This window comes from Vanessa cardui, chromosome 14, assembly GCF_905220365.1.
Source record: "Vanessa cardui chromosome 14, ilVanCard2.1, whole genome shotgun sequence".
NCBI lineage: Eukaryota > Metazoa > Arthropoda > Insecta > Lepidoptera > Nymphalidae > Vanessa > Vanessa cardui.
In genome coordinates, this window is record NC_061136.1 from 11,967,782 (window position 1) to 11,994,455 (window position 26,674).

Below are 26,674 nucleotides of genomic sequence, written 5' to 3' on the forward strand. Positions count from 1 at the left end.
GTCGATATTGTCTATAGTGGCGGATGAAAGGGCTGTCTTCTTCCTTATCTGATGAAGAAAATAAGAGTTAGTGCTAATTCTGAAAGATCTAATTATTTATTATCAATAAAACATTTTTATTGAAAATCATATTCAAAATTAAAGGTTACAACGCCACTTCAAGCATCACTCAAGAAACTGGGTGAAACCTAAAGTGAGATTGTTTCGAAAATTTAATATGATTTTCAAATTATTTAATTTTAGTGCCTTAACTACTACGTAAATAGATTACTACACTTATCAATGGATTTTAAAATCAAATTATATCCAATATATCGGGCTAAATAATTAAACAGTTATCTATAATTATAAACTTTTTTATTGATAAAAAATACCAGGCATTTTATGACAAAGTAGAAACTTATTTGTCATATCGAAATATTTCCAGAATATTTATTTTTTATAATTGAGAATTACTATAGCCCCCGATAGACCAGCATAATACATGTCTTATTAATGGCTGTAAAAAACATTCACACATATGCAATGACATATTTTCACGTCGAGAATATTTGTAAAGCTTTCGGGCTTCAAAATATAAATATAAACAATGATTACTATTAAATGACCCATTTTAAAAATCACTAATAAATTACAATAGGCAGATATTTGTTTTGAAACCAAACTGCGAATTACAACGAATATTTTGAGAACGCAATTTGTAGAGCTGGAATAAATGGTTTAAATTCTGAACATTTTGCCGTCAGACGTCCGATACATCTGTGGCGGAGTGTGGTTGTGATTCCCGCTGATATCGAGCAGTTTCCCGTCAGATGACGTTTTCAACCTGACCTTACAGCCAGCCAGCCTCTTCGAACACTGCCATGTCACGTTCTTGTAAACGTTCACGTAAGTATAACCTTTGTGCAATATCAATGTACCTTCTCCGCGATTAGTGGGAATAAATTCTATAACATCTGAAAGAAAATAAATCGTTACATCATAAAAACCATATTCATGTATACGAAATCAAAAAACAGAATACTTACACAAATAAATTATAGACAATAATTATTATGACATTCTGTCCAAATTCTCGTAAATGCAATGCTGGAAATAAAACTACATTAGTTTTTGGTAAGTTTATTTATTAAATCAATAATCGTTTTGATTTGAAAATTCTGAAAAGAATTTAATTTATAAATGAAATAAGTCGCTAATACCCCTGTTAACATTTTAATATATTTTGTATATACGACTATTTTCACGACATTTCCAAATATTAAATAAACAACTAAACACAGTTTATAGAAAAACTAATCACAATGCAGTTTGCATTTACAAGCGTCACTTCACCTGATCATAACGCGCCCTGATTTACATAATATAACTTTACATTTATCATTACAGCTAGATTGTTATCATCGAAATAGTTAACGTATATCAAGAATGGTTGGAAGATGTCAATTTAAAAAAAAAGAAACATGTGCTAATTTCATGTTTCAGTATCAGTGTAAACAATTCGTAACCGGCATCCAATGAATACAGCGACGCAGCTTACGGCAGACACAACATAGACCCGTTCATGCAGCGGCCGGTCGCGTGCAAGTCCTGCGACTGACTATTTCCACGATCGATTTTAATCACTCACTACGACCAGCCAGCCAGATACAGCACTTCTAGCGCTTGCGATTTTACCCATACAGCCTGTAAACCATCTTCGATTTTTCTATTTTAGTCACACGGCACTAGCAAAACTTATATTTATATTAATAAATGCAATGTCATTGTTTCATTTAAACCTTAAAGATCTGTCCATTGGCGGTACGAAATAGACTTGGTGGCGGATGGCTGTGTTGGCCTACAATAGCTAACAGTTGACCATCTGATTTCGTTGTCAACTTGACTTTACATCCGCCCAGTTTCTTAGAACAGTACCATCGATTCTTGCTGGTCATTGATGCAAATGTATATCCTTTATATACTAGTAAATTACCTTTACGGTTACTGGGTATATATTCTATTTCATCTGAAATATTTCAAAATGACTGTCAATGTTTGTTTAAAAATAAATATAAATTATTATCATTAATATTTGAATTTAAAATAAATAACATTATTCAATTTAATTCCTTTAAGATAAATATTTTATAACATTTTTTTTATTGTCATGCTATAATTATTTTTTAAAGATGCCTCAATTTTGTTTTAGTTTGGATACTTCTGTACAACAAGTGTCATCAAATATATGAATGAATATTATAAATAACACATTTAATCAAACATTAAACAGAAAAATCGTTTCAAAGCATAACATATATGAATTATTACTCATAACAGTTATTAAATTATTTATTAACGATATAGTCTAGCCACTCGACCATCATTGGTCCTGTACAGTTTGGGCGGGTAATGATTATGCTCTCCGGTACATAGTAACAGTTCTCCCTCAGGTGTCGTGATAATCTTGGCCTTACAGCCTGACACTCTCTTCGAACAGTACCACCTAGTTTTGTTATTTGTGTGCATGTGTGAGAATGTGAATCCTTTGTATATGAGAGAGAAGCTAGTGCCGCGAGCGTTTGGCGTTATCTCAAGATTATCTGCAAGAATTTTACCTTATAATTACTTCTGTTAAGCACTTAATACTTTTCTTCATTCATAATGTCATACCTTTGTATGTTGTTAATACGACAGGATTTTGAAAAAATATAGAACGATTTACAAAGATTTCATTGTTTAAAATAATTTATTAGGAAAAAATATTTTGTACCGAGATAAATAACTGTATCTTAATATGTACCTGTTTGGCGATCAGATTACAAGAAGAAATTAATGTACAACGAAATAGATAATATCATTAATACGTATATATTCATAGTAACCGTTCAAAAAAAATTTAAATCACGTATACCAAGATCAATTTTTATATAAAAGATTGACATAATCCCTCCACCATAAAACTTAAATACCAAGTACAACAACAATACAAAGAACCTATAGCTGTTTAGTGAAACAATAGGGCTGATCTGGAGGGGTAACACCCACTCAGGGTGTTACCCCTCCAGGTGAGCCTGCACAGCGTATTGATGAAATTTAATACACGTAAACCCATCCGCTCGCCCACATACATGCTGCAGACAAAACCCACACAATGACCCTACTCTACGCTTCCGATTATTCTCACATGCGTTAGTCATAGGTACCTCTTTCACAATTAAGCTTTATATGTTTGTCATAGTTTTAGTGCAACTTAAGTAATCTTCAAATTCTATGTACTTTTCCATCAACTGTTCTACAAAGTTTTGGAGGTTGATGGTTGTGACGAGATTCAATTATTGCGAGCAAATCTCCTTCATCGGTTGTCCTAAGTTTTGCCTTACACCCTTTCGCCTTTTTAGAGCAATACCAACGTGTTTTGCTGTGCATATGTGCATATGTGTAACCCTTATATATGAGAGTAAGACCCTTGCCGCGATTACTGGGTACGAATTCAAGAACATCTGCAAAAATATTAAACATTTTATAAATTATACAATAATATTTATTTTCATAATCACTGCCCTCAAACGACCTTCGACCTTATAAACTCCTTTAATCACCAGTTGCTATAGTAAGCAATTAAACTTATTTTATAATGAATAATACAAAATATTTTTTTGTAATAAGATCTATATTAATAATAACAATTATAAATATGTACTAGATTTTACCGCAACTTGAAAAGTTTGCCGTCTGATGTTCTATACAGTGAAGGTGGCGGATGGTTGTGATGAGCTTCAGTTACTTTCAACAACTCTCCCTCATTAGTGGTGATCAGTCGAGCCTTGCAACCAGCCTTCTTCTTAGAACAATACCATCTAGTTCTGTGGGTCATATGTGCGTAGGTATATCCTTTGTAAATGAGTATCATGCCCTTACCACGATTACTGGGCATGAATTCCAAAACATCTGCAAAACGACATTAAAGTACAAACTCAATTTCGTTAATTCACAATTTCGGAACACGCCGCCACTAACATGCCTATATATCTCTTATACGGGAATATACATCACGTTAAGTTAAAGATCAGAATCTTCAACAGATTGATGAATTTATAATGAAACTTCGGTTCGGAAAGAAGAAAGTGCCTTGAGAAGAAACATCAGCTTTTATAACTCATCATATTTGGATATATGTCCATTGCAATTTAGTAAAATATACTAAAATGTTAGCCTTTACCTTAGGCTGAAATGTTAAACTTATCTCGTCCATCATATAAATGGAATATGCCCTACATCACGCGAGTTGGTTCATTATGACGAACAGTTTTGTTAATATTGTTAAGATTTTTTTTGGTAGGTACTAATATAATAATAGCTTAAAAATTTAAAGCGCAATTACTTAAAGATAATAATATTACAGGTACAGTATGACACATAATGAGCCAAAATAAGTCTACTTAGTACAATCATCATCAAACTTAGTACAATACAATTGAGCATACAACTTCCTTAAGTTTAAGCCGATGTACATACACACACGAGTATAAGTTGTAAATTGGTAAAACAAACTTCAGTATCTATGATTTACAAATAACTTTATTAAAGGCTTTTATAATTACATTATAATACAAATAGGCTCGAACCTACTATCAAACATCCCACCACACGATACATATAATATTAAAATCAAATGTTCTTGTTCTGAAATATAATGTCATTTAAGTTTACAGCCTATGAACTTTTCCATCATTGGTTCTATACAAGGTAGGCGGTTCGTGATTATGATATGATTCAAGTACTTCAACCAAAACACCGTCAGCTGTAGTGCTAAGTCTTGCTTTACAACCTTTTGCCTTTTTAGAGCAATACCAACGTGTCTTTGTGTGTATATGCGCATATGTGTGCCCCTTATATATGAGTGTGATACCCTTCCCACGATTACTCGGTACAAATTCTAAAACATCTGCAAAATAATTAATTATTAAGTGAAAAGTTATGTAAATCGATTAATGTTTATACTTTTATGATTTATCTGGAACATTCTAGGATAATAACTATAATAACTAATAAAACATCTTGATAAAATGTTAGATATAAAAACTTAACAAATAATTGAATGTATTTTTGTTCTTTTCAGGAAAACAAAAGAAACCCCAGATAATGCAATGTGCACAAGTTTTTAAAATATTATGTAGTTAAAAATTAATAAATAAAAAATCTGTAATTAATAACAAGAGTATATTATATATCGAACAACATTGTTTATATTTTACGAATGAATGGGAATTCACGATTAATTAAATTGATATCGTTTGTCATCCTAATAAATAATCTACATAACTACATGACATACAAAATGAATTTCAAAACAATTATTAATTCGTACGTGACATTGGCTAAAATATATATGAATAAAACCGTAATCTTGAATAATATACCTAAATAACGTTATTTAGGTATATTATTCAAGAATATATAACGACTTATATTTAATAAATTATATCTATTTACTCGCAAAAAAAATATACGAATATAATGTACTGATTGGAATTATGCATTACCTGGTACTAAAATGTAATATGCCATTAAAATATAGGCTTAATGTTACATTTCTACCAGCTAAACTGAATAGAAAAATCTGTTTTATAAATAAAAATAAACGTACACAACTATATTTATTAAACAAAATCTAACATGTTATTATAATTATAACACTTCAACACAATCACCGCTTACCTGAATTTATTTTATAAGGATGTATTTACCCTTACTCGAGATGTGGTACCTTGGAGGAACGTGATTGTGTTGATTGAACGCAAATATTATTCTTCCGTCTTCACCGAGTCTGACTCTGGCTTTACAGCCGATTTTTCTTTTAGAACAGTACCAGTATCGACGATTTATTGTCTGGGCGAATGTGAAACCTTCCAACATAAGCAACTTGTGCTTCAAACCAGTCGGTATCAATACATAACCTAAAAATAACAAATATTTATTATTTAGTATAGGTTTCATCCACTTAGCTGTTTATTACATTTTGAAATGATGATTTAAAAATATAATATTGAAATACAAATGTTGTAATTAATGTGTAATAAAATGGAGAAAGAATAAATGGAAAAGAGTACTAGATATATCTTACATAAACAAATAAAGGAAAATTATAGTTAATATCTTACCTGTATCTTCCTAGATGGATATACACACAGCCCGAACCCTAATAGCTATACTATAACTTTTCAATACAATTATTATATGTCTTATATAAGAATATTAGATATATAATAATTATTATCAATAATTAAATAAATACGACACTGTTTATATCCTTCATTTAATCCAATATTATTATCTTAAACATAACAAAGCAACGTTTAACTTTAACAAAAACTTAGATTTATTTTTACATTTATTATAATACAAACAAAATTCGTGTAAAACATATATGTTAATTAAAAATAACAATTTATTTATATAAATATAAGTATGCACTGATATCATAAATCTGCGACGTCAGCAAAATAAAACTGGAATGTCTCTGTAATTGCAAAGAGTTCCCAACAAAAATGTATCTGTACCTACTCGAAGTTGAAATCTATTTGAAAGGAAACGCACTATGATGACGTTGGACATTTCTTAAGATTAAATAATGCCCACTGTCAGTGACGTGTATCTTTGGGGGGCTGTGACAGTGATCTGTCACAGCTGACATAACCCTGCCCTCGTCATTAAGCTTAACTTTTGCTCTACATCCCTTCCTCTTCTGCGAGCAATACCAATGTTTCTGCGAATGCATTTGCGCGAATGTGTAACCACCCATTAACATCAATTTGTTTTTATATCCAGAAGATATGAATGAATAGTCTGAAAAAAATAATCACAATGAACATACAAATCTACTAAATAACATCTTTATTATGAACAATGGATAGATACATTATGAGACATGATCAATTAAAAAAAATTATAAAATGCTCGCCAGGCTCAACATTGCACTTAAACATTTACATATGCACTTAATACAAAAGTAATGACTTCAATAATAAACATAAATATGTATTTGCAAAAGAAATGTATAAAAATTAATTAATAATACAAATATTTTAATCATTATATTTAATCGACACAAAAATTGACGCTACATTATAACTAATCCAAATAATACTATCAATACTTTCTTAATGTTCTAGTTTATGTGAGTTTCTGAGTGTATGTGTCGTAGTTCTACATTGAATATATCCTAACGGTGATCTGTAATCATTGGAGTTGCTACTCACGTATATAAAACTCGTCGAGATTTTTAACATAAAAGTAATATCAGCCTCTAATTTTTATATAAAATCCATCTGATCCTTGACGGTACACCGGAGGATCGTGGTCGTGGTTCACGTCACAGAACACTATGTCCAATTCGTCGACGCTCAGAAAAACCTTTGCTTGACAACCCTTAAATCTCTTAGAGCAATACCAGTGCCGTTTAGTGGTCTGAGCGTACGTGTAACCGTTCAGCATTAACAACGTCTTGTTACCCGGCAGACTTATCATTTCAAAAGCTGCATAACAAAAACATAATTTTAGTTAACATATTCAAAAAAATATATATTCTATCAACCAATTACGTTGTATTCAAAATAATACAAAACATGATCTTATTTATAATTTATTTACTTCAATTAGTTGACTTATTCTAATAAATAAATAATTAAACGATTGATTTGACAATGAGACAGAGTGTAAAATATTTCGTAGAGATGAGCTTGAATGTATGAAAATGTAGAGATTATTACGTCTCATAATTTGTGATCAATAATCAACCACTAATTTTCACATACTGTCCAGAGGAAGAGTGCGCGTACACGGGCGGTTCGTGATTGTGAATATTATCACAAAAGTCTAATTCTGTCTCATTGGCATTTAAGAAGGCCCGCGCTTTACAACCCTTTCCCTTCTTCGAACAGTACCAGTGTCGCTTGTTAACCTTCGCAAAAGTGAAGCCGTTAATCATAAGCAATCTTTTATTTCCCGGCAATGTTATGAACTTGGAATCATCTGCAAAGAAATATCCCGACATCTGTTATTTACTTCAGAAAATAATAAACAAATATCTGCGCTTTAAAATTTGGGTCATATTTTATAAAATATATAAATATAAGGCATTATTCTATTTTCCGATATATTAAGTCGTAATCATTATATGACAACAAACTTATATGATCAAAAAAAATGAAATAACAGTGTCTAATCTTTGATATTGTTTATTTCCCATGCAAAATTAGCAATAAAGTATTTTCGTATGTTTTTGTTATTAAACATTTTATAAAGTATATTAAATTATCATAAAATTTATAATACTCAGCTTCTGGTTGGAAAAATGGGTCAAAAACGAAAGCATGCCATATGATCGTGTCGAAATATTATGACTTGTAAATGGTTCAGTACATGCTGGTTTCACGTGTAGTGAGGTTTAATCTACATGATCATTGTATATGAAATACTGCATGTGTTAAAACGTCACCCAATGATTTCAATCGCACAAATCAGGTGATGAGTTATAAATTCTAATTAATTACGTAGAATGTCCTAGCCTTGATTGGGACACAGAATCCTCAGTTAAGATTAATATGTTTTAATTAATGGAACCGTTGATATAAAATGATTGAAAATAAATTAATATAAAATTATCAAAAAACACGTAAGAAATAAATATTACTATACAACTCATAAATAGTTAAATGATACCGAAATACGTATTTATAACGAATTAATTTACAACTACATGATAAAGGCAGTTCAGACAAATGTAAAAATGTCACCAGACATGTATGCTTAGCAATTGACTCTGAAATTTAGCCCGTAGTACTTAGGTTTAAGCATCTATATAATTACATATTCGTAACATTACTTAATTAATCATAATATAAATTAAACGTGTTCCTCAAATTCGCACTATTTTCCCTTCTTTAGTCTTAATATATGCCCTAGGTTTATGAGAATGTGTGTTGTCGAGTTCCGTGATAACGCCATCACATAATCTCAGCCTTGCCTTGCAACTCGGTAGTTTTGTGGAGCAGCACCATTGGGTGGTAGTGCATTGAGAGAACGTATATCCTCCGATAAACACCATGGGTTTGCCGCGTTGTGACGTCACAATCTCGTACTTCACCTCTTCAACTTTATCGTCGTCACTACCATTATTTTCATCAAAAGCAGAATCTATTAAAACAAATGTCTGTTCAATATATTTTATTATCATACCATATCATTATATAAGAGAAAAGTTGTAAGAAATGAGGAAAATAAAACATATTGGTTATGTAAATATTTAATCACTTAAAACTAGAAGGCATCTTGTTGCAGTATTTTATGTCAACTTTGATCTCTGTAGCCTCTGGCTATCAAAAATCTGTTAAATTTATAAAATCCACAATAAATAAATGGATTTCGAACATAAAACAAATGCTTTTAATGAGCTCAAGTCTGGTCGTGATATCCATAAAGCTGAACAAATAAAAAAGAAAAATTTAATATGGTTTCTGTTGTCCTTTTTTCACGTTTGTATGATATCATAATTGTTAGCTTTTATTTCTAATATTTGTACTCCTTAATATAAGATATTCGATAGTAGAAAAAACTACTATAAACATACATTTGTTGTTTCGGAAAAGGTTCTCTGCTATCACCCATTCACCAGTTATTTTATCATCAATCATACTTAATCTTTATCGTAATGAGTAATCATTGTATTTCTGTTTTCAAATTTGAAGGATAAGTGAACCAGTGCGATTTTTTTTAATTAATGTCCTCTTATATCCTTTAAAATCTGAAACACTGGCCGGTCTGTGTACGAATTATCTTTTTAGGTTGATGATTGTGATTATTAAGGTAAAGTTCAATGCGGCCTTCTTTACTTAATTTAAGCTTCGCTTTACAGGTCGGGTGGTGGGTGGAACATATCCAACGATATTGACCACTCCTAGCATACGTAAAACCTTCCACTAAAAGGAGATCCCTTCCTCTCTGCGATTTCACAACATCGTATTGCAATGACCCTAAAAATTAAGCAAATAAAAATTAAGTATATTGCTTTATGCATTTTAATAAAAAGTTGTCTATGATCAAACTAATTTTCAACGAAATATCCAAAAACTTATAAGCCTGTAAATAACTAACAGTGAAATAAATTGATATATATATTATTTATTTATAAAACAAGTACATCATATTCTATGCCACAATAAGATTTAATGAAAACACATAAAAACTTATCTAGCTTTTAAACGCGACGTATTTCACCATTCTGCATTTGTATAAATTTTTCTTGGTAATGATTGTGATTTCCGGATATGTTTGATAAGATTCCATCAGGTCTTCGACTAATCTTCGCTTTGCATTTTGGGTATTTTGTGCAAATCCATCGACTATGCGTCTTTCGGGAGAATGTAAATCCATTGAGCAGAATCAAATCCTTGCCTCTTCTGGATTTTACGAAATCATACTCGATCAATTCTAAAAGTAAATTTGTTTCATTCAAATCTATTTTAGTTATGTGTGGGTATATCTAAACGAAAGCTATGCTAAAAGCAAAAACTGTTTCGAAAAACTATATTTTCGATGAAAATTATTCAGTGACCATTACGTTGAAGTCTTTTTTGTAGGTAGACAATTGTGCTTAGAAATAAAGGACAACTTTTTCTTCTTTATTTAGTTAAAAAACATTTATTGACCATGAGAGAGAAATCGATACAACTGACCTAATTACAAATGATTAAATCAAAGAAATTGTATATTTCATGTTTTTAATGACACAAATTTAATGCCACATTTAGTATATTGACGGATTTAAGCTATATTTTACCCTATTTTTTGATTTTTTGTTACACATTACGATTTACAAATAATATTGCCGATAGTATTCAACAATCTTTTGCTGCTGCTATTTTACCGAATTAGGTGTTTTGGCGTATTGTTTGAATTTCAATGCTGAGATGCTACTTCTCCGTTTAACTTTGTACTTCTGTTTTGCGCCACGTTTCGATAGTTATGGTTATGAGCTAACAAAGAGTTCCACGCCCTTTTCGGCTTTGACTGACACTTGTCTTCGTTCGAATCCTTTTCACTCCTATTATCTTCATAACAGTAATCAAATTTAATATCTCACTCAATATATATTATATCCAATTAACAATTGATATTATACATAAGAGTCGTATATAAAATAAAATAAACTGTAACATTTTTTAAAATAAATTATTATTTCTTTGAAAATGGCCGAGTTTAATTATTTAGATATTTCCTCTTCGTCTTCTTTAATATCTGTAAAACTGGCCAGACTTTGTGCGATATATATTTTTGGGTTGGTGGTTGTGGTTATTTTGATAAACTTCAATGCGATCTTCTTTATTCAATCTAAGCTTCGCTTTACAGGACGGATGAGTGGAACATACCCAACGGTTGTTACCACTCAAAGCGTAAGTATATCCTTCCACTAAAATGAGATCTCTCCCTCTCTGAGATTTCACAATTTCGTATTGCAATTTCCCTAAAAATTAAGTAAATTAAAATATCAAAAAGTTTTCTTTGAACGCAATTAAACTTTTACTGTATATATATAAGAACTAAGAAGTCTCAATAAATAGTAAAATATTTATTTAAAAAATAGTACATCTTATTTAAAACCAGCGCATTAAAATAACATTGAATTACCTAACAATTATACACGAACTATTTGTCCATTCTGCAACTTTACAAATTTTTCTTGAAAATGATTGTGATTATCTAATATGTTCGATAAGTTTCCATTGCGTCTGAGACTGATCTTCGCTTTGCATTTCGGATATTTTGTGCAAATCCATCGAGTATTGTTTTTCCTTGAGAATGTGTATCCGTTAAACAAAATTAAATTCTTGCCTCTTCTGGATATAACGAAATCGTATTCGAACATGCCTAAAAGTATATTTATAATATTTAAATCTTCATTAGATTAAAACGGATCCTATCCGTAATAAATAATCTCGTTGCATCGTAAAATGTTGATTTGTTGTAAAATTTTAGTATTATTTTTTATTAATTAAATGAGTTTTATAGATAAATTGCGTGAAGGAAAGTGCCAATGAAATAATGCAACAATTGTAATCTCCATCGTGCAATGGAACAGGGTGTGGAATAACCTCCAGACTTTCTCCTCAAAGAGAGAGGAGGCCTAACTAAGCAATAAAAAATCATAAGTCCGCTACTTTAAAGAGCAAACAAAATTACTTACTTATAGGTAAGTTAAAGTGATCATACATTTACTGCTAAATATTTTTGGACAAATTAATAAAACAAACTTATTTTTAATCTATGATTTTAATGGAATGTTCATTTCGTTTTCTTTCCTTATCGATAAAAACTAACATACATTGTAACACACGTTTACGTTTTGTTCAGACCTCTAAATCAGAAATAAATTCTGAGCAAAAATGTATACATAAAAAAACATGTATTCAAATGCGAACTATTTTTCCATTCTTCATCCGAAAAATTTTATCTTGCAAATGATTATGTTCTTCTGCAGCAGCCGATATGATGCCGTCCAGCTGTCGGCTGACCTTCGCCTTGCATTTTGGATATTTTGTGCAAACCCAAACACGTTGCGTGGACTGTGAGAATGTGTAGCCATTTAGAAGAATCAAATCCTTGCCTCGTCTCGATTGGACGATGTCGTACTCGATCGTGTCTAAAACGTCTTATGAATTATATTTACTGCTTATCATCTCTATCTCATAGACCTATTAGTTATTGTATTCATATTTTTTTTTATTTGCTTATTTATACTATCAAAAATTACTTTCATGTTAAACGAACGCAACATAATCGAAGCCACAACGATTCCCAAATAATTCATGATATGATGTGCCGACAACATATTATGTTAAATTATTACTGAACAATAAAACAATTATTACCGTATCATTTATTTATATTCTATAAATATCCATTTTTTGGTATTCTTAATACATACACTTTATAAAAGTAAAAATGAAAAGAATAAATCAAAATAAACAGAACAACACAATAACAAAAATAATGAAACGTTAATTAATTATTTGGAAAGGAACATTTAACATAACATTTATTTATAAAGACGGATAATTTCTCCTTCAGCCGTTCTTGCGTATTTCCTAGGAGGGTGAGAATGTTCTCTGCAAATACTGGTGATTTCACCGTTTTCGTTAAGCTGTAGTCTTGCTTTACAATCGGGAAATTTGCTTGAACATATCCAGTAACACTTTCTGATTTGGGAAAAGGCGTAACCATCGATCAGAAGTAACCTTCGTCCTCTTTGTGAAACACCAACTTCATATTTTATCTCCAAAGCTAAAAAGAGACAAAGTCATAAAATCAACTTTTGGCAAAACGAATATTTATATTCAATAATCTTCATCATATTAGTCAGATATCCCAAATGAATGATTACCTTCCATATTCTCCTTTCGTTTTTTTGGTGGATGAGAATGATGTCTATTGAATTTAAAAATCCTCCCATTCTTAAACCGAATAGTCGCGTCACATTTTAAGTTTCTACTCTTGCTGGAACATCTCCAATAGTCTGGTCGAACCTGAGTGTACGAATAACCTTCTGCGACCAACAATTGATTTCCTCTTCGGGAAGGAATCAATTTGTAATCTAGATCTGGAACAGATCACATAAATAGCGATCAAACTACATTAATTATTTATTTACATAAAATTATTGTATATAGAAACATTTACCAACTATAATAGTAAAAACTGGTCCCAATTTCAGGTTAAAATTTTTTCATAAAATACAAATTTTGGCACATAGGATTTTACAATCGGTGGGTTGCTATTCAGAAATATTGTTTGTCTGGGAAAATAAAAGAAAACATAATAATGTTTTTTATTCTTTACTTAGGTTAAAAATAACACCAGATATGGCCTAATTTCGAAACTAAATTTTTACATAGCTACCACTCGTCGTGACCATATACTTAGGAGGTTCATGCGTGTGGGATGGTATCGTACTCTGCAATAATATCCCATCACGGCTAACTTTGACGCGAGCTCTACACCCTGCATTCTTTTTCGAACAGTAATAATTTTCCGTGTTTCTCATTTGGGAATAAGTATACCCTTCGACCATTATAAGAAATTTTCCACGTTGCGTTGGTATTTTCTGAACACGTTTTCTATCATCAAACCATTCTGAAAACAAAATATACAACCAACATTTTGTTTGCACTAACACAGAGGTATCAATATAATTACAATTTAAAAACAAAATACAAATTTCGTTTCAAAAAATCGTTTATTGGATCAGATTTTTCAAGAAACACACACTTTGTTCATATACGCATCAGGCTAATATAGGATAAATCCTACAATTATAAATATAGTTATTTAAATATAAGATTAAATAGCGTAGACAAAAATAAATAAAATTAGTTAATCAGAGTATCAAAAGCACTTTTAAATCTTTTTAAAACAATCACAGCGAATTCACAAAAATAGTAAAAAAAAATCTTAATTGTGAATTTTGACATAATGACCATCAGTAGTAATCAAGTACTTGGGTGGTGAGTGACTGTGAGTGGTAATGGACAATGGTGAAATTTTTCCGTCTGCTTGCAATTTAACTCTTGCTTTACAACCTGAATCCTTCTTGGAACAATAGTAGTTTTTGCTTTGCTTCATTTGCGAATATGTGAAGCCTTCCAGCATTAGCAAGTATTTACCACTACGCGTCGGTATAAACATGTACTCATTGTTTCCTGAAATCATATATAAGTAAAGTCGCAATTGCAGCGTCTTTTAATTTTTTTTATTATTATTACTAATATCTAAAAAATCTAGAAATACTTTAGTTGTTACCAACTCTAATTACAGTGGAACGCCGATTAACCGAATCGCCAAATATCCGAAAAGGTCCTGAGCGTAATATATAAAATTAAAACCAAGTAAGTAATTTTTATATTTGTATGTCAGTTAAGGCCTTATGGGTTTAAAACTTACTCTGATAAAAATGTTCAAGTGAGCCTTATTTCAAAACTGTGTTTGTTGAACTTAATAAAGACTATTCTATGTGTGACAGTTCGTTTTTCTCTATTAGTAGTCTATGTACGATTATAAGAATTATAGATTATCCGAATCGACCCTGGTCCCAATTAATCCAGACATTCGGTATTCTTAGTATATCCTTAATATATGGTGCGTGTGTATATCTTTAGTTACATTAAATTCTTTAAAATAAAAGAATATTTCTTAACATCGATTTTGTTGAAGTTATTTTGTCATAAGTAAAATTATTGTACTTATACTAAATATATAGCTTACTATAGCTCTTTAAAAATTATTTTAAGAACATTTTTTTTGTAATAGGTTTACTTTTTAGGCAATCGCTAACTGCTAAGTTATCGGACGTGAGTCTTCATCAAGCGTGAAATTTAGCAAATAAACTGTGTCAATTTGGGAAACTAAACTTAATTTTCTGAAACACAAATCAAACTCAGATTAACTAATGTGACTTGTATCTGAATGATCATTGGTTGATACAGACGATAACGCAATAGGCTATAATCGTTCATTATTTAACGAGATTAATGAGCCTGATTTTGATTGATACAATAACTAGAGACTAAAATAAAAAAGTATACTTCTGCACCATTACCTTTGTGTACATGTATAATATTTAATAGTTAAATATAAAAAGTAATGAAACAAAACACATATATTTAACATGCGAAACGATTACAAATTTAATTAAAAAAATAAATTGTCATTCTTAAATATAACGTACAAATATTTATTAGGTACATAATAATTTAACTTTAAATATTATAACAATTTTAACAATACAAAACCGGCAAACCAGTTATCAGAATAACAATCACATTAACCTTTTAAAGAGTCATCAATAATCCTGATTAAGATATATTTGATTATAAGTGTGCAGCGCGTAGACGTTTAAAAAATATATAGAAAAAACTCAAAAACTTAATAATAATACTGTAGGATTAAAATTATATAAGAATAACCTCGATTGGAAAGATAAAGTTACTTCTAAGCCTTTCGATATGTTTGCAATCAAGCTATAGAAAAACTAACAAAATTAATGAGCATATATTACTACAATATACTATATTTAATTAATTATAAGGAACAGTTAATATTTCTTACAGGAGTAATGCCTTTGGGCAATAGTGGACTCATATCAAATAAATAATTAAAAAGCAAATGAGAAGTTAATGCAAACTTAAAATTAATTAATTGTTAACGTAAGCCTGGAATCACAAAATATTTAACACAAATAAACCTTACTAGCGATATTCTAATTTTCAGTAATTTGTTACTTTCCTATAAAACTATAAAACAGGCAAACTTAGCTAACAAAAACGTTTTTTTTTTTTTTTAATTAATTTTAAATCGTATACAATATGGTTAAAAACACAACTCCCAGAATGGTAACTATACAAATAAATAGCGTGATATTCATGTAGCATTATTTCGTAAACAATAAATTTAATCGAGTCAAAGAAATTATCTAAAAGTTATTGTCAATGAAATATCAGCAAACAACCGAAAAGGTATACGCGACACATATAAATATATTTCAAAATATCAAGAAAGCAAAGTTATCAATGACTTATATTTATAATTAATAGACGCGATATAGTTGTTTTTTGGGATGTTCTATCATCACGAATGCTTTGCATAAATTGTACATTGATAATTAGTAGTATTAGGAGAAAACAATTCCATTCTTATAACAACATTAATTTCCACGGAAAATAATTATCAAATTACATCGAATCGATCACATATTAAAAAGTCAGTCATTATTTCAAATTATTTTCGCACGAGTTTTCTAACAAAAACAGCAATCAAGGCTGTATTTTTAGGTGTATGCCATTCGAACTTTTTACGTATTTCGGCGGAGGATGGTTGTGAACCAAGTTTTCAATATTTTTGACTACAATGAAATTCTCATCCAATTTCACCTTCGCCTTGCAACCCTTCCCCCGCATCGAACAATAATAATTCTTCGTCGTGTTATGCTTTCCGTACGTGTAGCTATTCAGCATCAGCAAAACCGATTTTCTTGTTTGAATAAACTTATAATCAAAGTCTGAAATTAAAAAATAAACCATATTATATCATTTAAAGTTATGAGGCCGTGCTGTTTTTTATGTGAATTCCGAATATAAAATGACTAAATTGCGCCCGCGTCTTTTGACTATTCATAAGTATTAGATATTAAAAAGTAACTAAGTAAGTTTGGGTACAAGTTTGCTTCATAACAAATTCGATTCAGTCGTTTAGCCATAAAAGCTTAACACAGACCTACAAACAGACAGTCTTGCTTGATTTTTTACTGTTTTATTTAAGTATAATATTTCTCCTATATTTATAATATTATTCTTCTTTCGGGTATAAATGAGTTGAAATCACTTACGACATAAACACATAAGAATATTACTAGAACATTTGAGGAAAATAAAAAAAAAATATAAAAAACAACATTATAAGTATTTGATCTGTTTTAAAAAAACAAATAAAATAACGAGCACCGAAAATATGTCTATATATACTAGGAATGAAACACGATAGGTACATAATAAAATAAAATCAATCACTTTAAAATATACCACGCCATTTTAAACTTTTACTAACGCAATTTCTGCTTTTTATGAATTGCTAATGGTTTCATTATTTAAATTCAATATTTTTACATCGGAACAATATTTCCTGCTTCCTGAAGACTAAATAATCAAAATAACATTAACGCTTTAGTAATATTAATAAATGATATGTTTGTGAATTTGCTATGTAGACTATGGATAAATTATTTAACAAAAATATTTAAACAGTTATAAACATAAGTATACATAAATAGTAATCTTAAGCCCCCAAACGTTATGAACAATTACTTAAAATATGGAATAATACCTCAAACACGGCAGGTTAAGGATTTGAAATCAATATAATTAATGTACAGCTTACGGATTTTTTCTAAACTTTAAATTAATTAACGAAAATAAAATTCTTTAACAATGTTTATTTTTAACAATTTTTTAGTTTCTCGTAAAGATTAGTATAGGTTAGAAATTTGATATATGATTTAGTCATGTTTTATTTCGACACGGATTTATTTGAATGTCGTTACATTTTTGAATTTTACGTTTCGAAATTCAAAACTAAAAGAAGTTTATGTTTTAAATATGTTACCAATTATCAGCGAAGAGACAATTAGGGACACAAACATTAAAAACTCACTTTTTATTTTTCCTTTAAACATTGATCGAAGATATTATTTGCCAATGCAATTTTACAACCACAGATTTGTTTTAAATACGCGTGACTTTTGTTTAAAAAAAAATATTAATTCAGTTATTCGGCCTTTGAAATTTAAGAAAACTTCGTTTTGGCCTTGTGTATAAATTCGGATGGTTCTTTGTTTTTGGGATGATGTTGACCATCAGTGCTTGTGCACAAACAATTCACAATATCTGAGATCGAAAACTTAGTAACAGTATAAGTACATGAGTATACCATTAATTTAATTGTGGAGAAGTGGGCTCTTTTCCAATACTGATTGTGGTCAAAGTGTCACACGTTATTCCAAAAGTAGTATTGGAGATCACACTTACATAACTGTAATTCAAATTTAGTATATCCGCATTCAATGAATTAATTTCAAGTATTTTTCGAAAACGTTCAAATATACATTCCATAAATAACATAATCATATTTAAATGCCCTTAAGTCCGTATCATTAAGTAACATTTCAAGTCTGTATCTTTAAGTAAATCCCATCTGAATCTATTATGTACTTAGGTGGAGGATGGTTATGCTTTAGATTCTCGATATTTTTGACTACGAGGAAGTTTTCGTCTAACTTAACCCGAGCCTTACATCCTTTCCGTATCATCGTACAGTAATAATTCTTTGTTGTATTATGCTTCCCGTAAGTATAACCGTTCAGCATCAGTAAATAAGATTTTCTCGTTTGAATAAATTTAAAATCTGAAACGAAAATTAAAATTCATATTATCATTATCATTTTTCCGAGACACTATATTGTCACCAAGTTGGTTTAGGTTGTGGACCTGCATTCAGATTTTCCAGAAAACCTTACCGAAAAAACTATAAAGATACATTATACGTCATACTTGTGAACTTAAAATAAATATAAAATAAAACACAATTGAAAATTTAAATTATTTATTTTATACTATTTTTACGTTGAAATGTAACTATCTAGAAGCTTACATACTTAATTCAACTTATTAAAACTGCACAACACATGCACACAAAAAACGGGCGAATTGAGTATCTCCTTTATTAAAACGACTTAAACAAAATGTATTAATATAATGTGTAGATTTGAGACATTTAATTAATCTAAATAATACATAATATATAAAGTAATACAATTTAACATTCAATTTTACTCATTCCTATACCAATTATCGAATAAATTAAAGACGTTAAATGATTCAAACAAGCAATTCACGGGTGTATTTTTATGTACAGCCCATCTGAACATTGCACGTACTTCGGGGGAGGGTGGTGATGTACCAAACACTCGTTACTCCTCACTATAATCCCATTCTCTTGCAATTTCACCCTCGCTTTGCACCCTTTCGCTCTCTTCGAACAGTAATAATTGCTTGATCTATTATCTTTTGCATACGTGTAATTATTGACCATCAACAGATTAGCTGTCCTGGTTTGAATAAACTTGTAATCAAACTTCTCTGAAATTAAATAAATTTAAATAATCATATTTTATTTTCATTTCAAATAAAACTCGTATATAATACAATACTTTTTAATGATTATTGACATAGAAAAATCACATTAATTACCAACTCATTAATTAAAGCGATTTCATAAAAGGAAGAGGGTTCTTTTATATGTCAAGAAACGATGTAAACAGTTGTTTTAACAACAATTAAACCTTCTTTTATTATGGAACAATTTTATAGATTTTATTTTGGAAGTCATTATAATATCAGAGAATTATATTAAATATATGAATTATATTATTATTCTATAATACTGTTTATAATACCCGCTGGTACTTCAACTATCTAGAACTATACGAGGCAAACGTGTAAAGCCTGATTAGTTCCTGATAGTTAAATAACAACTTTTTTACTCTCAAATATGTGAATATTTATTTAATATTTATTTTATTTTTGATTCATTGACTTTTATAAAAATCATCAAAGCCGATTTTGAGAAATGAAAGAAAAGACACATATGTTACAAATAATTTAATGTCGCTGAACATACATTTATAAATGTTAATCCGTTATTTTTACCACAATAAGTTGATATTCATGACGAAATTTTCAAATATTCTCCAGAGGCCATTTGATAATATCTCGGCGGGGGGTGCAAATGCTTCAAATCCTCCTTTTTATTTATTACAATACCATTGTTATGTATTTTTAACCTTGCCTTACAGCCTTTATTTTTCTTTGAACAATAGTAGATCGGACTCTTGGAGTTTTTAGCGTAGGTGTAACCGTTCAACATTAATAATGAAGAATGCTTTGTTTTTATAAACTTGTAGTTATAGTTTACTGAAAAGAAATTGCACAGGATTTTTAAACATTAGTAAGTTTATATATATATAAAGATTGTTACTAGATTTTTAAGACTTTAAATGATTTAGTCCTACATGACGTAAGAAATAAATTTCGGTACCGGTTACCTTGATAATGATAATTGGGTAGTCTGATGATAGTAACATTTTAATGACGTCTTCAGGCGTTTATACCCAGCAAGTGTTAAGAAATATTGGTATCATTCAAACTAATTCGTTCGAACTACCAATTCGAATTTAAGTAATCTTCTACCATCATAAGACTAGGGAAATAAAATACTTACTTTTTTATAATTTGGCCGCATTTTTTATCAATAATATAATATGTGTATTAATGTAACAAGTTTATTTTTCTGTACAAATACATACAATATAATAATTGCATAATCACAATCATGACGACAACTTTATGTACAATCCTGATTCCGTGACGTGATATTTCGGTGGTGGATGTTGATGAATGGGTGAACGTTTAAATGTCAATCTTCCATTCGCGTCAAACTTGACGCCGACTTTACAACCCTGGTCTTTCTTCGAACAATAATAGTTTGTAGTATTGTTACGTTTCGAGTATGTGTATCCGTTTACCATCAGCAAATTTCCACCGTGTCTCGTTTTAATCAATTGGTAACAATAATCACCTGAAATACATGCCTTATTTCATACTTTTTTACAACTTTACATTGTTTTAAGACGATGGTCGTATGCCATACATCCTAACTTTTACGCCGAGGAATAAGTTTTTACTAAATAAAAAAATTAATTAAATCAAAGTAAGTTATATTTAATACATTACAGCACACTTGCTACACACCAATATAGTACTTCATTGTTATACTTATGTCATACGAAATATTTACATTTTACGACGAAATCTTAAAGTACTCTCCCGAGGATGTCACGGCATATTGAGGGGGTGGATGCTGATGCGTCACATAGTCATAATTAATGATTTTGCCCAAATGATCCAACTTCACTCTAGCTTTGCATCCTTGGTCCTTTTTAGAGCAATAGTAGTTTGAAGATCTACTGTGTTTTGAATACGTGTATCCATTAAACATAAGCAGATGTCCACCTTTCCTTGTTCGAAGTAATTTATAATCTAAAAATTAAAAAACAAAATAACAATTCATTTTATTTAAATTTAGAATTATATTTAGAGGATATTTTCAAATTGAATAGAACACCGATATATTTTTTTAGATATTTATAATTGTTTAAAAAATCATATTTTAAAATAAATAAATGACTTACTGCATATAAAACTATATATTATAATTTTACATAGAGATAAAATAGCATCAATACCCCTGTATTTCAATGAAGCATTTATTTACAATATCGATTCTATTCGAACCATAAATAACAAAAAAAAAGTACAATATAATATCATATTAAGTTCAAATTTTCTCACTATCCAACATAATGTTTCGTCTGAATGTCGCCATAGACATTTTAATTTACGACGAGAGCTTAAGATAGGTCCCGTTCGAGGCTACTACGTATTTTGGCGGACTGTGGTTATGAAAACCTTGTATAAATAACATTTTCCCGTCAGAACCCAATTTAATCTTGCACTTACACTGACTATCTTTTTTCGAACAGTAATAAGATTGTTTCGAACGATTGTTTTGAGAGAAAGTATATCCATTATACATTAGCAAAAGTTTTCCACGCAGTGATGGTATTAATGTGTAGTTTAAATCTGGAAATATTATAAACATTATTATTACGAACGATAAAAGCATAGGAATAACGAAATGTAATGTACAGTATTTAATATAAATAGGTTAGGACGTATTTTATTTTCATTTAACAAACATTTCTGAGTGTGTAGACTTCAAAGCCATTATATCTAAGTCAGATAGGAGATATTCGTATATCAAAGTCGATATGAATGTTTGTTTTATATGTTGGTTCTAAAAGCTTCTAAACAAGACTTATTGCAATTAATTATGCTAATATCTGATGATGAAAACCAACATCGTTCATTCAGCCCTATTACAAATAAAAAAATAATTAACCTACCCTATGTGACGGTCTAATTAGTAGACTATTTTTTTATTCAATTTGAAGAATTTATTTACTTAAAATTAAAATACTTCTACTGTTATACTTATACTATGTTTACTAATTTCTCATGAGATTTTTGTGCAATAAAATCTGATTTCATAAATATTTTCCGTAGTACATATTTAGGTATTTTCATTGTACGTATAACAACTAGCGAACGACCTTCACGTGAAAAATGTGCGCAAGCGACGCTAGCGGTATTGTTGGCAATCTCCGCACAAGAATACACTGTAATATATATGTATTGTATGTATCTGATCTTGAAAAAAAAGTATAAAACTTGGACTTGTGTCGCTATTCATATAGATTTCTGATAAGGGAAGGACATTGAGTGCTACAACTACCACAGTAAAATACGAGTACAATTCTTGTATTTCAGTATACCTACATAATTTACTATACCTTTTTTAAAGCAATTCATAGAAAAGTATTCAATAAAATTTATAAGAGTCCATTCTGTAAATTTCTATGTAAATATGTTGAACGTAAAAAGATTAAGCAGTAAATTGTCCTGTGAATGTTTAATTTAATTTCATTTTTTATCTAAATATTATTATTGTGTTGTTTTTGGTTATGGGTTTCTAATTCCTCTACTACTATTATGCCTTCAAAATAAATTTGAGCATGTAATTTCGACGTACCAATCAATATCGTGTCTTCTTCATCGCACGTGACATTGGCCAAATAATCTGTGCCTTTTGGCACAAATAAAAGCCACAAAAAACATATAAGGAGTTAGAATAACTTAATTTGTTTTAATTATTCATAAATGGTGGTCTAGAAATCTAAATCTGGCCCTGCATGTACTCCTATTAAAATGATAGAAGCGTAAATGCTCGGAAGAAATACTGAAGTGAGCGTGCCGAAACAAGACGGAGTCGTTTATTTTTGTTCATTTTAGTTCGTCTTAACTATACTACATTTAAAAATATAGATTTCCATAAAATATATATATATATTGCCAGTTTCGAAACCGAAATGATTCCACTGACGAAATAAATCAGAGGATTGACTATACAATGCTGTAATAATACCTATACTCAATATTCTTATTATTAAAAAAAAAACCAATAGGGATCTAGTATACGACATATATTTATTTTGTGAACAAATTACATATTTAATTGTCTTGGTTTAGATGGCTTTACTGTAAGTAGTAAGTTCTTTTAAGTGTAAGTTTAATAATATTTTTATTTACTTAATTATAAATAACCAGAGATTCTGGTCCCACCACGCCTCTGATCACAAGAAATGTATTTGAATTATATTACGTTTTAAGTCTAATTTTGACTACAAATCTCGGTATAATTTACATATCTATATTTAGTTATAAATAGGAAAAAAATATTCTTTTATTTCAGACTAAATAATATAATTTGTAATGGTGAAAAATTTGTTTTATTATATATATTAATGAACTTGTGGACTATTATTCTGCCTAATTTATTTGTTTCAATAAAAACATATATACATATATATATACACTTACTTGCAGGTAGAGGAACATTTCATCCTGCATCTACCTACTCATAACAAACTTTACAAATAGTTTTACGTACTAAGAACTAAAGTTGGAAACATTAATCTATTTCCAATATTTTCCTTATAATTCTAAATTTAAGTCTACTGACTAGCTAAGCACTTTTACAGTATTAAGAGATAAAAAGTTTTTAGATACATGTATGTATCCAAAAATGAAAACCAACTAAACGAAAAAATGATCTAGATGTATGCTCCAAATAAAAAGTTCATATTTTTTTACGCTTATTATGATTTTCAAATTCATTTCTTATATTTTAACATAATTGCCACATTTGTCTTTCCTATAAATAGACGGATCATGAGTGTGATGCGTTGAAGCTTCTAAAATATCTTTATGATTCCGATCCATCCGGATGAACGCTAAACATCTTTGATAGCGTTTTGAGCAGTACCAGTTTATTGCAGATTTGTTACGTGCATCTTTCCAATATGTGTAACCATCCAGCATTAATAAATAACCTTTCCTTGATGGTATGTACTCAATACGACCTGCAAGTTATTTAATGTTTACAATAATTCCTTAAATTATTTAAGTAAAAAACAAAAGTCTTTCATCCTTCTTCCATGATAAGAAAACCATACAAGATGATATAGATTTTATCAAAAGTAACTTTGTGTTAATAAAAGAGACTTAAATACTTTGTTTTCTTTATTTGCTTCAAATGGATATAAATAAAATTTACTTACATTGATTAATAGGTTACAAATACATTTTATGGCTAAAAAAGTATACTTCACTGTCCTGGGTATAAAGTAATCATGTAAATTCAATGTTATCTCACAATTTAAAAAAAAATGCATCATGCTTTATGAAATTCTGCCACAAATTTTTTTCATTTCACCTACACCCAAATTTTTCTGGAAATTCAAATGTCACAAATGCACACTACCATTACCAGTGACACTTGGATGCATAAAACATTAATAAATGGTGTCAATATATCATTAATAATATGTACATTTATATCTTTGACGTATTTTACCCCCCACTCATCTATTCTGTTCATAAATAATAAACCTGTGCTGAAGCTATGATTCTTCGTTTAACGACTAATTTCTAAACGGACAACTTTGTTGTTCATATTATACATTAATACACTGAATACAGCATAACTTAAAGTCTTAAAGGAAATTTTAAAATTTACAAATGTAGTAGATCTCTACATTCATGTATAAAATGAATAAAAACTTACATCAATTGATATTATTATAATTATATCTTTTTAGCTTTTGAAACCAAATATTGAAACTGTATTGTACATATCACATCCTTTAAAAATGTAATGTGTATACTTAATGTAATAGTTATATTTTACTTAGCACATAGTCATGTTGGAAACTAGTCAAGCACAAGGTTGAATCAAAAATTAAATATTACATTCTGATATCTTACGTTATTACAGAATAACTGGTGAAATATACATAAAGTCTACTTATAATCAATTCAGATCTGTAATAGACAATATTGCTCAAACTACAAAAGTTATATGCAGTTGTAAAAAGAAAATATAACAAGTGTTTGTAAATGAAAAACATTAGAATAAAATCATCTTATTTTACGTTTTTTACGTAGTTTAAATGTTTACAAAACCAGAGATAGTAGTCTTACTTTATGTTGGTAAGTTAAGTGTTTCTATAATTAATGTTTTTTTTTCTGTTGAAAAGTATTTCATTTAGGGCCGAAATTGTTACTCAAATTGTCTTTCAGCATAATAAATTTTATTGTAATTAACACATAACACATTTGTTACATCGAGTTAAAATAAAAAAATAATTTTCCAGTAAACATATAGCATTCGATTAAAAAAACATAAGTACAACTAATGTCTAGGTACTTACCATACTGCCGCCTTTATGTAAGTAATCCAAACACTGCTATAATTGTAAACACTCGCACTTTCCTTCACAAATACACATTTACACTATATTGTATTGTAATATTTTCACTCGCTTTTTCGATAAAAAGTAATAAAGCACTTTACAACATTCGATACACTCAAATATAGGTTAGAAAACACAACTTAAATCACATTTATATTTCAACCTTTTGGGCCATAAGGTATATTAGATATTAATATAAATATTATAAATCGAAAAAAACTCTTCTCAAAATAAAATAGGTCTTTTAATATTATTTGTAAATAATAAATTTTCAATTTTTGACAATTCTCAAAAACAACTAGTGACGTTGCTTCATGCTTGCGTTACCGTTATCACATTTTATAATACAAGCTAAATCACTTATTTTAAATATTATTAAATTAGCGTATGAATTAAAAATTAATTATTGTATATTGAACAAAACAGTAAGTAGCAGTAAAAGTACTTTAATATAATATCAATAAATGATAATCACGCATATTTAAATGAATATGTCAGCAGATAAACATTTAGTTCATATATCGGTATATAATACGCATGACGAAAATTATATGTAATTGGAAATATGAGGCACTAGTTGTCAACGTAGCTCAACATATT

At 29.4% G+C, this 26,674-nt stretch overlaps 1 protein-coding gene and 1 long non-coding RNA gene across 6 annotated transcripts in view; one reads left to right on the top strand and one right to left on the bottom strand.

Moving 5' to 3' along the window:
- Window positions 1-26,674, top strand: part of LOC124535174 (modifier of mdg4-like) — a 319,147-nt gene that overhangs the window by 257,672 nt on the left and 34,801 nt on the right. The gene's annotated exons all lie outside the window — the stretch shown is intronic.
- On the bottom strand, window positions 6,511-26,410 carry LOC124535175. 2 transcript variants are annotated; one of them, XR_006966788.1, is made up of 5 exons: window positions 26,033-26,410; window positions 13,421-13,636; window positions 11,668-13,320; window positions 7,242-11,503; window positions 6,511-6,828 (listed from the first exon to the last, which is right to left on the bottom strand). It is a non-coding gene; the product is annotated as an uncharacterized LOC124535175 (long non-coding RNA). The 2 variants fall into 2 exon arrangements; XR_006966789.1 differs by lacking the exon at window positions 6,511-6,828 and having other exon boundaries at window positions 7,049-9,177; window positions 9,611-11,503.